The following is a 13,098-nucleotide window of genomic DNA, read 5'->3' as shown; positions in this document are numbered from 1 at the left end:
CCAACAACTGCAATTAGTTATGCTTCATGACACACACATGAATCCTTTTGTGGTTATATTATTCAACCTAAACATTAATAGCAGCACTGTTATAAATTCTACAGGAATTGCATCACCACGCCTATTTTATTAAAACATTTGTGGCAAGAGACAGTTAAATGCTGTGCATCCTTTAAATATATTACTCTGGTTGGGAAAATAGTTAGTCTACCCGATGAATTAAAGAATCCAAGAAACCAAAAACCAAATAAGAGTAGTATTTAATTTGTATAAGCAGTACTTAATTTAGTACTTAATAAAGATCACGTAAAATATGAAAAAAATAAAATGCATCACTAATACTGTCTTATTTTCAAGTAGACCTCATATTTACAAACAAGTTTCACTAGAAAAGTAAAACTGACAGCAAAACAAAACCAACAAAGCAAAACAATTTTTATTAGTTCAAATGAAACTAACCAGGGCTACAGCAGTAAAAACCTAACTTCTTTTAAATTCCAAAATGAATCTCCTCTCCTGACCTTTATAGAGCTCAAGATGCATACGTACACAGAATAAACAAAATAATTTGCAAGCAAATTCACTGAGTGCACCTGACCTTTGAAACAGCACAGATAATTTTAATCAGATTTGCACAATGTTAATCGGTCTCAGGTTCCTTGTAGTAACACAAAGATGACAAAACTACTTAAGGAAAAAAAAGACAACATTTTACCAAAATAAAACAATCTTTAAATATTTTTTTAAATAGCCCTAAGGGTCTCAGTCAGATTCAGAAAAGATTCCTCTGAAATTCTACTCCCTCAATATCCCGCTAAGGTGCACAATTCAGTTCTAGAGAGAAAAGCCCTTTCTACCAGTTATGCACATTTCTGTCTCAGTTAAGTTGAAGAGCTGACACCTAAAAGAAAAAAAAAGTAATTTACACAATCATTTTAAAAATCGGGTTTTGTAGGAGTGGCCTGTAGTTGCCTCCTTGATCACCTAGCATGCAGTGGGCTGCTTAAAGCTTCTCGGTTACATTGATCATCCTAGATTTTTCAGAGATAATGACTAAAAAATACCAAGATCTGCAGCATAAATAACCTGACAAGCAGTGCTGACTAGTAAAAAACCTCTCGTTACAGAGAGCAGAAGTTCTCAGAAATATACATAAATGAGCCTTAGCTGAATTAGATGACAGCACCTTCCTCTGTGGAAGGACAGATGTTACATCAGGAGTTAAACAGCATTTATAGCCACCATTGCTTGTAACACTTGGAAAAAACAAGGGAAGAAACCTTATACTTTATATAAGGCCCAAAGCAGGTCACTGCAAGTGGTTCTATTACTTGTGCCTGATGAAATGAGAATAATTAGTGTGGGGAGCTGAAAGCCCTGTTTAGGTTCACAATGTTCAACCTCCATCAAATTAGACCTTCCATGCCAAGAGCAACAAGAGGGTTCTGCCCAAGCTGGAAAAGACAGCATGAGAGTAAAATGTGACTAAACGCATTAAACACTTAAAAAGCTGAAGTTTGGCTTTGGTACTTTTGAGAAAAAAACAACACTAAGTAGGACAAAGATCCTCATTAATTACTTGCCCAGTTCAGAGATGCAATAGGACAACACAGCTTTGTCAAATAATGTACTTTATCTACTCCTGGCCTAGTTGCTTTTAAAGCTTCACTTCTTAGTATTTAGAGACATTTTCAGTTTAATAAACCACTTAGACAATAGAACAGCTGGAAAGGAAACATAAAGTAAACTATTAGCTACATGAATTTGTAAGTATTCATGGCTCACAAATGAATTTTCTATATTGGCTGTTTCCTTGTAGAACCAGCACTACTCTTGTAATCCTTATGAGCAGTAAGGTGAGTCAAATGTGTTTCTGAAGAATTTGGTCCCCTTATCCACACTCAGATCATTGTGAGCAAACCCTGTACTATTTGACATAGCCTCTGAGACAATAAGCAAGAGAACAGCTTTCTCAAAACTAGCTTTGCTGAGAGCTAACACATGTTGAGGTGGGATCATGAACAGAGCTTTCCAGAACAGCATTCCTTCATTTGTGTGTCACTGATTAATTCTCTGAAACTGCTGTAGACCAGCCACCCCTTTCAGATTATGGCAACAATCACACTCTTCTGCCACTTCATTTTGGTCTTTTTCTCTCTCCTTTGCTCACAAAGAATTTTACAGCTTGTCTTTTGCAACAGCTATTTGATATCCTCATCTTTTCCTATTAAGGATTTTAATTTATTCAGCTTATCAGGAAGGTTGAAAAGGGACCTGATCTCTGTATACAGACACTTGCACAGTCTGTCAGTGTGAAGCATTCTGACCTTGCAAACGGAGTCACAGAAGCCCTGGCATCTGGAAATAAATCACACTGCAATGGGTGGTTCCTTGCAATAGTGACAAATACTATTGATAACTGCATCGTTCAGTCTCAACACTCAACACAGAACCCGTTGCAATGCAAGTGTTGTAAGAACTATAAAATATTTAAGAAATAATGTAGAATGATTTTATCTTTCCTAATGCTGCTTTCATATTCCTATTTCCAATATACAATGAATGCTCACACACACGATCGAAAACTAACATTACACTAGAAAAATAAAGAAAAAACAGCTGCCAAATGGAATAGAACTTTCAGTTTCATATTTTCCTTTCAAATTTTAAAGCAATTTTCTATAGGCAAACAAAAACCTTTTAAAAAACCTGTTTTCCTCAGAAAGTAATTTTCATTTATTTGACTACTCCTATCAAAATATCTATACTAAAATGCACTGTTTTGTCTAACCTTCGAGTACCTCAAATTGTATCCTAAGATTCTTTGCACTATTTTGCTTCAATATCCAACCACCTCTAAATCTTCCCTGATTTAAAACCCGCCCCCAGTATCCTCTCATATAACTTCAAACACTAATCCTGATTTTTGTTACAAAGCTGCAGACAAGTAACTATTCACCACCTCACAACTATTTACTATCCCACACTGAACAGCCACATTGCTAGTCAGACTGCCAAGAATACTCTCCATATTCTTCCTTTTCCAATTCAGTTCTTAGTAGGACAACTCATGATAAATACATTTATAAAAATGTCTTCTATATATAATACAAATATTTCGCTACCAATATTTCACTCCAGTTTTTAATAGGCAAATAACCAGTCTTACACCAGTCTGTAATGATAACTGAACCAAACACTTTAGTTGACAATAGTTTGCAGCAACACACAAACAGGCACAGTAGTTTGACAATCAACACGTCCCCAAACAATAACATCACTGCAGTTTAAATCCAACTCATATAAAGGCCTGCAGAGCAATGGAAGCTGAAGTCCAGGGTTGTAGCATTTTCTAGAGAAATAGCAGACAGAACATTAGGTTCTCATTCGAGCTCTGTTTGCTCTGCTGGTCTGCATTTTGGTTTTTCTATAAATATTTTTAAACAAGACTACCCATTTTCTTCAGCAAAACATCTGCCTAATCAAAAATAAGACTTAGGAACTCATAAACCTCAGATTTATGCAAGATCCCTTCTGTCCTTTCCCTGTCTCTTTTGAATATTGAATGTTTTAAAGACAAATTTCACCTGAAAATTTCTCTGCAATGAACCAAATTCTGCTCTTCTGAAATAGGATTCATCACAACCATATAATTCTTAAATATTTAATAACACAACATGAACTAAAAAGAGACTGAAAGCCTGAAATCATTAAATCATAAGGACATGTCCCAGCACAAGAAATTTGCAGCATAGGAGGGAGTTTCATTTGTCATCACATGCAATAGCAACTGTCTCCATCAAGAATGAAGTTAATCAGCACAGACTAAATAAATTAGGTAACTCTTTAGATTGTTAACATTGTACTTTAGAATGAAGACCAATCTTTGTCTCCTCATGCTGGAAAACTTCTCTTTCAAATAAATCAATTTTGTGGTTTGAAACTAAAGGGCAGTGGAATTCCTTACTGTATTTTTTACCCAAATATTTTTGGTAAGATACTCAGTTTACACAAGGGACACAAAATGTTAAAACTGTAAGAGTAAAAGGCAGAAAAGCAAACAGGTTTAAACACAAAGACTTCAGTATTTAATTTACTCTTATGATCACCGGTCATTACCTGTTTCTAAAAACAGTAAAGTTTTTCACTTTGGTTCAGGTTTTAATTTTTTCTGCAATGCTTGAAAAAAAGATGGTATATGGTGCCTATTTAATTAAAGGAGCAACAAAAACCTTAAGCAAGAGCATTTTAGTATAAAAGTAACTGGATCTTTATCACAAAAAAAAAGGCAAGGAAGCTTTCATGTACAACAGAAAACTCATTTAACCTTCAAAATCTGCTAGGCAATTTTGTGAGGAACCAGAGCAACTAAAACACATATAACAATAATTAAATAGAAAAGAAAAGGTTGAGCATCACATATGTTATCTACAGAAGTTATTAAACAATAGGTGGGAATATTAATGCAAAGAATAATCATATTGTTATACTATCAAGGGCATACATCAAAGTGGAGTACCATTTTTGCAAAAATCAAGGGAAAAATTGCTTTTGTTTTGGCACTTGGTTTGACATGGTATGTCAAAAGAAATTATAAAATTATAAAATGTTTTCAAGATATACTAAGTATGTTACTTAGGAAGTATTGTGCTTTAGAAGACAGGAAGAAACGAAGGCAGGAAAGTTGAAGGATACACACAGCTCTTAATGCAGCATAGGTAAGAATGGTTGCTCTGCTACTATTTATTAAATAAACAAGTAATGAAATGAAGCTACTGGTTTTGATTCATGGAAATGCCAGAAAGATCGTGGATAAAGTATACAAAATTAATGGTATTTCCTTTTTTTTTTTTTTTTAAGGGGAGTATCAGGAAGGCAGCAAAAGTCAGGTAAGGCATCAAAGTGGGAAAAACAGTGACAACAGAAAACAACAAAATCAAACATCTTTTCATTTTAGTGACCATTTAGAAAAATATTACTGTATTAATGCTATTTAAAAGCTATTTCAAAATCCAAAGTCCCTATGGAATACTTTACTTCCTACCAGTTTAGGGAATCATATTGTTTTTACTAACAGAACACTGATGTTCATTCCAAATGCCAGCTAAAATGCAAATTTGAGCCTTGTGTGTCACCCACTGCTTTCTAACAGGCCTTCATTATCTCTTAGTTCTCAGTTAAGACTAGTGCACAAATCCAGCAAAACAGTTTAGAAGGTACTTAATTTTCAGTATTTGCATAATAACAATGAAAAGGATAAATAATATGCATACTTAGTGCCAAGCATCAACACTATGCCAATTTAAAGTCTTATACTTTAACATTTCAGAAATAATTTTGAAAACAAATGACATATATAAAGTATTCCAACAAGTTGGTATACAATGACTTCTGAACAACGAAACACCTGCCAAGGCCAATGCCTCCCAGATACATCAGATTTTTAGTGACTTTACACCTTGCTAAATCTCTGCAAATGTTAATGCTAAAAAAGCTTTACATTCAGAAGAATTTATATAAATGTTTTTGACTATTCATGCAGTAAGACAGAGCATTACTTTGATACACTAACAGGCATCACGGCAGTGCCAATACAGAAATTCTGTACTTTGGAGTATCTAGAAATGTGAAGCAGACAAATGCAGCTGTTGTTATGTGCTACAATGCAAATCTGATGAGCTACACTGGGACTATTCAGTATTGCAGTGCAAATTGATGAGAGGAGAGGCACACAATCTGAATAAAATAAAAAGGTTTATTTACACCTCACAATTAGGACATTTTCTTCAGTATTGTCCAAAAGATTAAAACTAGCTTTTTTTCCTAAGACCTCTTTATAATTTTTTCAAGTTTGCTACTAGAATAGCTGCACCACTTCCAAAAGGAGTAGGCCTTTAAAAGCACTCAATAAATTTGAAAAATTCTACGCTGTTACCATAACAATCTGCAGGGACCTATGCAAACACCTGCTCCCCTCTGTAGGTACCCTCAGCCCTCCCACCCTGACACATCTCCCTCAGGGATTACAGTCTTGGGAACCTCCATTTAGGGGCCTTTTACAGCTTAGGATTCCCCCTCACAATCAATGCACTGGTGGAGGAGAGCTCTTTAAACAACTTTCCAATCTGTTCCTTGTAGAAAGACAGTTAGCAGACTGTCATGAAATTTAAGGGAAGGGAGGAGGAACTAGTCTTAATTAAGGGCTTCTGCAGAAACTCTCTGAACAGCTGAGTCACTTAGAGAACAAGTACAATCTAATTGTACAGTCTCAAATAACTCTGCCTGGACGCAGTGGGTGCTGGGTTAGTCATAAACAGGGCCAGATCCAGCCCTTTCCAACAGGAATAACATTCAACTAATGCCAGTCATTTTTACCAGTAAAGCTTTCTACATGCTGATTATGAAACTGCTTTTCTCTTACAACACAATTTTATCCTTAGTTTGTGTGCACATTATTAAGTGCAGAGGCACCTCCTTCACTACAAAAATTTACATGCAAAAGTGAAAGGCTTCAAATTCTGACATTGACTATTGAGCACGGATACTCAGAATTATCCTGTACCTTTAGAGACAATCGTATTTCCCTCCCTGGTTCTCAAAGGAACCCAGAAGGCATTTTATCAGCAAACAAAACAAACAAAGATTTGGTTAGGCCTTTAAAATAATAAATAAAAACAAGCAAACAAAAAACCACATTTACATATGAATTTGAGCACTAAACTCAGAAAATAGGAGTTATAAACTACAACGATGCACAAGGAACACATTGCACCAAACATATCTAAGTTTTATTTGATAAATTACTGGTGGAGTAGAGAAAGACGAGAAGAATGAACATAATTTTTTAAGACTTTCTTTAAAGTGTCCATCTCCCTCTAGAGCTTATGGAAATAAAGCAACAAAACCATGTAGCCCTGTAAGAATAACTTAAATCTAAGTGAGAAAAAGTCTAAAGGAAGGCAAAAAAGACATTTCAGATATTAGCTTAATAAGGAGAAAATATGGATGATACCGGTCAACTTATATTGATGAACAAAATAAAACATTGCCTACACAGCAGCAAAATACTCGAAAATAATCAATTTGCATTTTTTGATCATTTTCCTATTAGGATCTGAGCTACAGAAGTCAACAACGTTTTTCTTGGAGACTTAATATGTCAACATTTGCCCTCTGTAGTAAACATGGCCGATTTGTCTGAAGCTGTTTATTTACACACTAAAGACATTCTATACACAAATCAGCTGACAAAGTTGGAAAGCAACAGTATTTTTAACCTTGGCAGAAATAGGCAAAATTATAAATATATGAAATAATATAAACAAATGTAATTGACATAATTGAAGCTGCAGATACTGGAGAAGAAAGAATGACTGACATATAAAACTGAGTAATTCAATTTACTGCAAATTCACAAACGGATTCATGTGACAAATGACAAAATGAGTATGAGAGGATTATACATTGTAACTATAAAAAGGCAAATCCTATAAAGTACATACACAGTTATAATATGAAAGACAAGTGGATAATCCCATGTTTAACATTAAGTTATATGAGTTGACCCATTGTTTCCAATAGCATCTCTATATCCTCCAATTTTCCCAGCATGTAGAAGTATTACCTTGGCCACTAGCAAAGTCAATGGAAACTGAAAACATACAGTTCAAAGGCTGTCAAACTAAAATATTTTACTATCAGTACAGGCTTTGTGTAACACACTATTCTCATTGCACTCTGAGACATAAACCATAATCAAAGAAAACAAAATTATAAGAAGCTGAATAAAACCATATGAAAAATGGATTCAAATAAAATAAATGTTTAATAAATAAGTGATTGAAAACAAATAGGCTCCACAGCTTTCACATATTGCTGCCTTAATTCTTCTAAGTTTTCTCAATACTACAATACCAATTAAATTAGCACTATTATAACAGCATATTTTGAGGAGATTGAATTAGAACTTGCATCAGAAGTGCTATACTTGGAAATGTAACAGCTCCCATTGAATGAAACTAGCAACATCTCTGCCCAAATGTCTCACAAGGGAAAAAAAATAAACAAGCTGAAAGAAATAAACTAAAGGTTTCATAGTAAGTGGTGGAATTGACAAGCAAACTAAACTCAGCATTTGTTAGCACTCTGCCTAACAGGAAAAAAGCAGCATGTGTATGTGTAGAATTTCTTTACACAGGATGTAACTTTTGAAGATAGGAACAGTACTCTGCTATCATTCAAAGATTTGAAACTACTCAGAATGTCTAAAAGTGCATTTGAAGGGAAATGTGAAAGCAGGTTATGTAATCGGGGGGCCTGCTATTTATTGGAGATAAGAGACATCTTGTCCTGAAAAGAAAGGCAACATATTTAATGTCATTTTTCCATTAGACATTTCAGTGATTCAATTTAAAATTAAGATCTTAGCACATGGTCTGGAATGTCTCACTTCAATCACCAACATCCAACAGTCAAAAATTAAATACTTAAAAAACTGCTTACAGGTGACACATTGTGCAATTGTTCTTTGAACTGAACTTTGTATTTTCCTCTTCTTAAGAGTGTTAAATCATTTAAGATTAATTACACCATACCCCACAAAAACAGTTTAAATCTAAAATATTTTTTTGTCACAAAAGCAACTTTCAGCTGAAAATCCCTGAGCTCACATTTTAGGTTCCAGCCTAGAACCAAGAACAAGAGGACTATTTGGGGGAGGAGGTAGGGAGTGGGGCTTTTTGTTGTTCGTCATCTTGATTTTACTAATTTCTTAAATGAGTTACTGGGAATCTGCAATATGAATCTATTCCTTGGACACATGGTATCCTTGGAAAAGCATAGCTACCTTTGCCCTGGGTATGGTATTGTCACCCAGCCTACCCGTGTTCAGCTAAAATAATTTAGGAACTGATATAAAAGCACTTGATCCATCACTTCGACAACGTGCGTAAGGCACCTAAAATGGCTTTAAGCGTTACTGCCTCACGCAGGAATTTAAAGTTAGGCGATTGCTCAGTCTCGGCGATCCAAGCACGGGCTGGTTGTTGCAATGACTGCCTTGCGTTTTGCTGGAGCGTGGGAATTAATGGATCTGCTGTAACACACCGTATTTCTGCCGCTCCCCGAGGGGCCACAGCAGCGCTCACGAGGGTCCAAATAAAGCACTTTTCATTAGAGCGAAACGTGCCCACGAGAGTATTTCAATGTCGGAGCGGAGGGACAGGAGGATGACGGCGCAGTGAGGACGCGGAGGGCACAGGGGCGGCACCGCCTCAGGGAGCGGGGGCAGCGGTGCCCTAGGACTCCCCCTCAGCGCCCGCCGCCCGCTCCTCCCGCTGGAACGATCCGCAGCGGGGACAGGGAGAAGGAGGGTGAAATTAACACAAAATGGAGACTTACAGTCCTGCTGTGACACGCGTGCGCGGCCCCGCCTCTGGTGGCGCAGGGCCGGAAGGCGGGGTCGTCGCTCTGTCAAGGGCTCGCCGGGACGGTGGCTGAGGGGCTGCGGCGCCCGAGGGGCTGCGGCGCCGTAGGGGCCGCGGCCGATTTCTCTGCCTGTGGTGGATTTTGCCGCTTGTGGCGGGCACAGGAGGATCGTGAGGGGAGCGGCTCCTTGGCCGCGGTAGCCGCCCCTTAGGTGCCAGCCCCCCCGGCGATACGGGACACCTGGGGAGTGCAGGAGCACCGTGCCCAGGGCCGGCCGTACCCGAGCTGAGCCCGCAGGGAAAAGTCTCACAAATTGTGTGGACTCTTCCCATGGCAATACGAGTAGCTCACACCATTTTAAGTAGGGAAAGCAATGTCGCAGTGTGTGCAGTGCTTGTGCAGCTGCGCCGGGTATCTGGTTTGGACCCCACTGGAGACAGGAGTTGCAGTGCTGCTGTCCATTTTACTCTCACGTTGCCTGACTGTTCAGTTCTGTGTAGCAGCAGTGAGACTGTCACTCTGTGCCTCAGTCGTGAATTCCCTGGCGCAGACACGGATGTTTGTTTGAGCTCCTTCAGTTCAGTATTGGAGTCACACAGGGCCCTCTGTAGCAGCAGCTTCTTCCAGAGCACCACGTCCAGCACCATCATCAGCTTCTGCCATTCCGTATTTCTTCTTCCACCCTTTTCCTAAAGGAATAAAGCATGATTAGTGCCTTGCTCTTGTTCAGTTGGACTGAGCTTCTTTTGGTAAAGACAAAATCTTACAGCAGAAAGCCAGGTTTCCAATGGGTCTTTTGGTTTGTAGAGAGATCATTTTCAATTTGGTAGCCAAGAAAGTCTCTTACACAGCTACTTTTATATATATCCACTGTAGGGGAATGAAGTTGCTAAACATTACTGTTATTCCAGCACTTCGAGTAATCAGAGAGGCTGGGCTCAAGCCCAAACCTTGAACTTTATTTTACATACTAAAGAACATTAGTATGAAAGACAGGTTTGATATATTTGCTGGAGCCAGTACCACTAAGAATTAATGCAGTTCGCTCTTGCTGCTGTATTCATGAACACTGCCACAAATAATGACCAATACTCCAGTTATCATGGTTTATCCTGGAAACTCATATTGAAGACATTGTTGTCACTAATCCATGAATATGGTATCAAGTGTCATTATTTAACGCCAGTAGAATGCCAGGATTGCCTTTTGATGCCATTGCTGTGCATAATGTCTCAGTATCTGTACTTCCATACAGCAAAGTCCCTTGTCCAATCCCAAAAATCACTCCATGCTGAAGTGACAGCATCAATTCCCCTGCTGTTACACATTTTGTCAGCCCTTTGTGATACTGCACAGCAACAGGTCCCTTGAGACATTTGTCTGCAAAGCTACCCCAGATATGTCCCTTTTACGGTGTGTGCACCTGTCTTCTAGGATTATGCAATTGAGAATCCAGTAGTGGCTGCTCCTCCTATATGCACTGGATCCTGAGAAACATCCTGACCACTCATTTTGTTTACAAAAGCAAACACAGTGGGAACAATTCCCTTACCTAGTACAAGTGAAGTATTTTGCCATCACAAGGTCACTTTCTTTCTTAATGATCATACTTTTCCCTTCCTGACATGCTTTACTGTCATTAATTGTTAAGGAGACCATATAATTAGTAAAAGCAAAGACCATCAGACTTGTGTATGGACCATTTTGCTGCCGTTTGCAGATGGAATTCCAAATCAAGGGATACTGTGTGAGATGATGTGCCCATCACACTCTGATGAAAATACACTCCTATTCTTTTATGTGAGTTGTCCCTTGTTGACTCATATTTTTAAATAGGATTCAAAAACATTTCCTCTTTTAAGGTCAGCAAGAAAAGTTAAAACTTTAAGACAGCTTTGTTGTCCCAAACACATACTCATGATACTGTGAAAACACTTTACTGAAGTATATGCTGAAAAAGCAGACACTCCAGTAAAGCAGCACATCAGAAAATCTGCTTAAATATGTCAGAAAGTTTTAAAACCAACAAAAAAACCCCACCAACGAACAACCCTGAATGTTATTCAACTGTGTTGAAAACAAACTGCAAATTCTAATCTCTTTGAATAGCTCTAGACATAATTCTCCACTTCTAACTCTGCAACCTCTGTCTGTAACCAGAGATTATGTATTATGTAAATACTTGGGACTGCTAAAATATGTGAGAGACACACAAAGAGGTGGGCTACTGCCACATCAGAAGCCTTGGCTTACCAAAAAACCAGCTTTAATATTCTATTACTAACGGAGAAATATAATACATACGCAGAAGTGAAGTGTATTTCTAGATAATATGCTTCTAACATTCAGCTGAGCATGAAATCTCTTGAAGAAAAGCCTGATAGAGATCCCAGGAAAACATTCCTTTAGTTCACTGCTGCTTATTTGTCCGATGAGGCAGTTCACTTTGTTCCTCAATACTGGGCTACTTTATACTTATGAAGAAAGTATTTTTCCTCCCTCTAATCCTAAGAGGAGCATGAGCCCTTAATATCTGGACTTTGCCAATTTCACAGTTTCAGTAAGTCAGGTCCTTATAAAAGGTGTTTTGCCTGTAAAATGATACATGAGAATCTATCTTCCTCTGTGATGCATGAGAATTGTATTTCTTTTTCAGTGAATTCTATGGTTTTCATGTGAAACTATCTTACATGATATTAAATTACAAGCCTTAGAGTTGTGATGTTACATAGCAGTATTGTTTGTTTTTCAAACAAACTTTTTATTGTCTTTTGCCTCAATATTTGTTGTGTATCCAAGAAGTAGGAACATAGTAGTTCTGAAGAAGTAAAAATGGTGTAAGTAAATGAAAATCCTGCAGTTTTTTCCTATAACAAGGTGATTCTTCTCATGGTCTTTCTGCTGGGTTGTGCAATTTAAAGTGCGTGTTTACTTCTTCTTTTTGTGTGAAATGATATAATTCACAATCCACAAGCTTCTGTGAGATCTTAGTGTGTAGCCATCAGAAAATCAGCAAACTATCATAGGATTTTTTTAAGAAGTTTTCACTCCTTTATTTCGTATTCAATTCTAAAGCTATATTTTGTTGGTTTTATTTAGCTGGGATACAGAGATTATAATGTGTTGGATTAGCACTATTCTAAGCGGGCTGGGCCTTAGGCGTTCATACACAGTTTCACTTCCACTTCTTCATTACTGTGATGCAGGTTTGCTCTCACTAAGAGACTTTTCTTCAAGACACAGTGTATTTCCACCGGTCAACTCACCAACTACTTCTTTAGGACCAACTGGCTGTTCCTTCTAACTTGCTTTTAGTCATTTCTCTTTTCCTCAAAACCAGGAACAGATTCATGTTTCTGGCAGAGTAACAATGATACTGCATCTAACCAAAACAGCCCCTTTTGTGAAGCCATTCATTAATTCCTCTCTGGTAACTTGTTACCACCAGATGTCTGCTGAGTTTGCACCTCTGCGCATTTCCCTTGACTGTGCCCACAAGACATCCACAAATGACTCTGAATTTTCAATAATAGCACCACATCCTTTTTTGAACCTTCCTCTTCCCTACCTCAGCAGCTGCAGCTTACCACAGAACTGAAGCCTCTCTTTGTGTTAGGTGTTGTACCTCTCTGTCGGGTGAAGGACTCTACAAACAGCACAAGAGTGTAAGAT

General features: G+C 37.8%; 1 protein-coding gene across 6 annotated transcripts in view; it reads right to left on the bottom strand.

The window, feature by feature from the left end:
- FHIT (fragile histidine triad diadenosine triphosphatase) overlaps positions 1-13,098 on the bottom strand; it is a 622,475-nt gene that overhangs the window by 553,186 nt on the left and 56,191 nt on the right. For 5 of the 6 annotated variants that reach the window (XM_032120697.1, XM_032120698.1, XM_032120699.1 and 2 more), the window contains one exon: positions 9,400-10,115. The gene's annotated coding sequence lies outside the window, so the exon portion shown is untranslated. Of the gene's footprint in view, positions 1-1,186; positions 1,272-9,399; positions 10,116-13,098 lie in introns of those variants that run through there. The other variant, XM_032120702.1, reaches the window with a different exon arrangement.

The sequence above is a fragment of the Corvus moneduloides genome, chromosome 11, assembly GCF_009650955.1.
Source record: "Corvus moneduloides isolate bCorMon1 chromosome 11, bCorMon1.pri, whole genome shotgun sequence".
In the NCBI taxonomy this organism is placed as follows: Eukaryota; Metazoa; Chordata; class Aves; order Passeriformes; family Corvidae; genus Corvus; species Corvus moneduloides.
The sequence above is the reverse complement of the archived record's forward strand: the minus strand, read 5'-3'. Positions and strand labels throughout refer to the sequence as shown.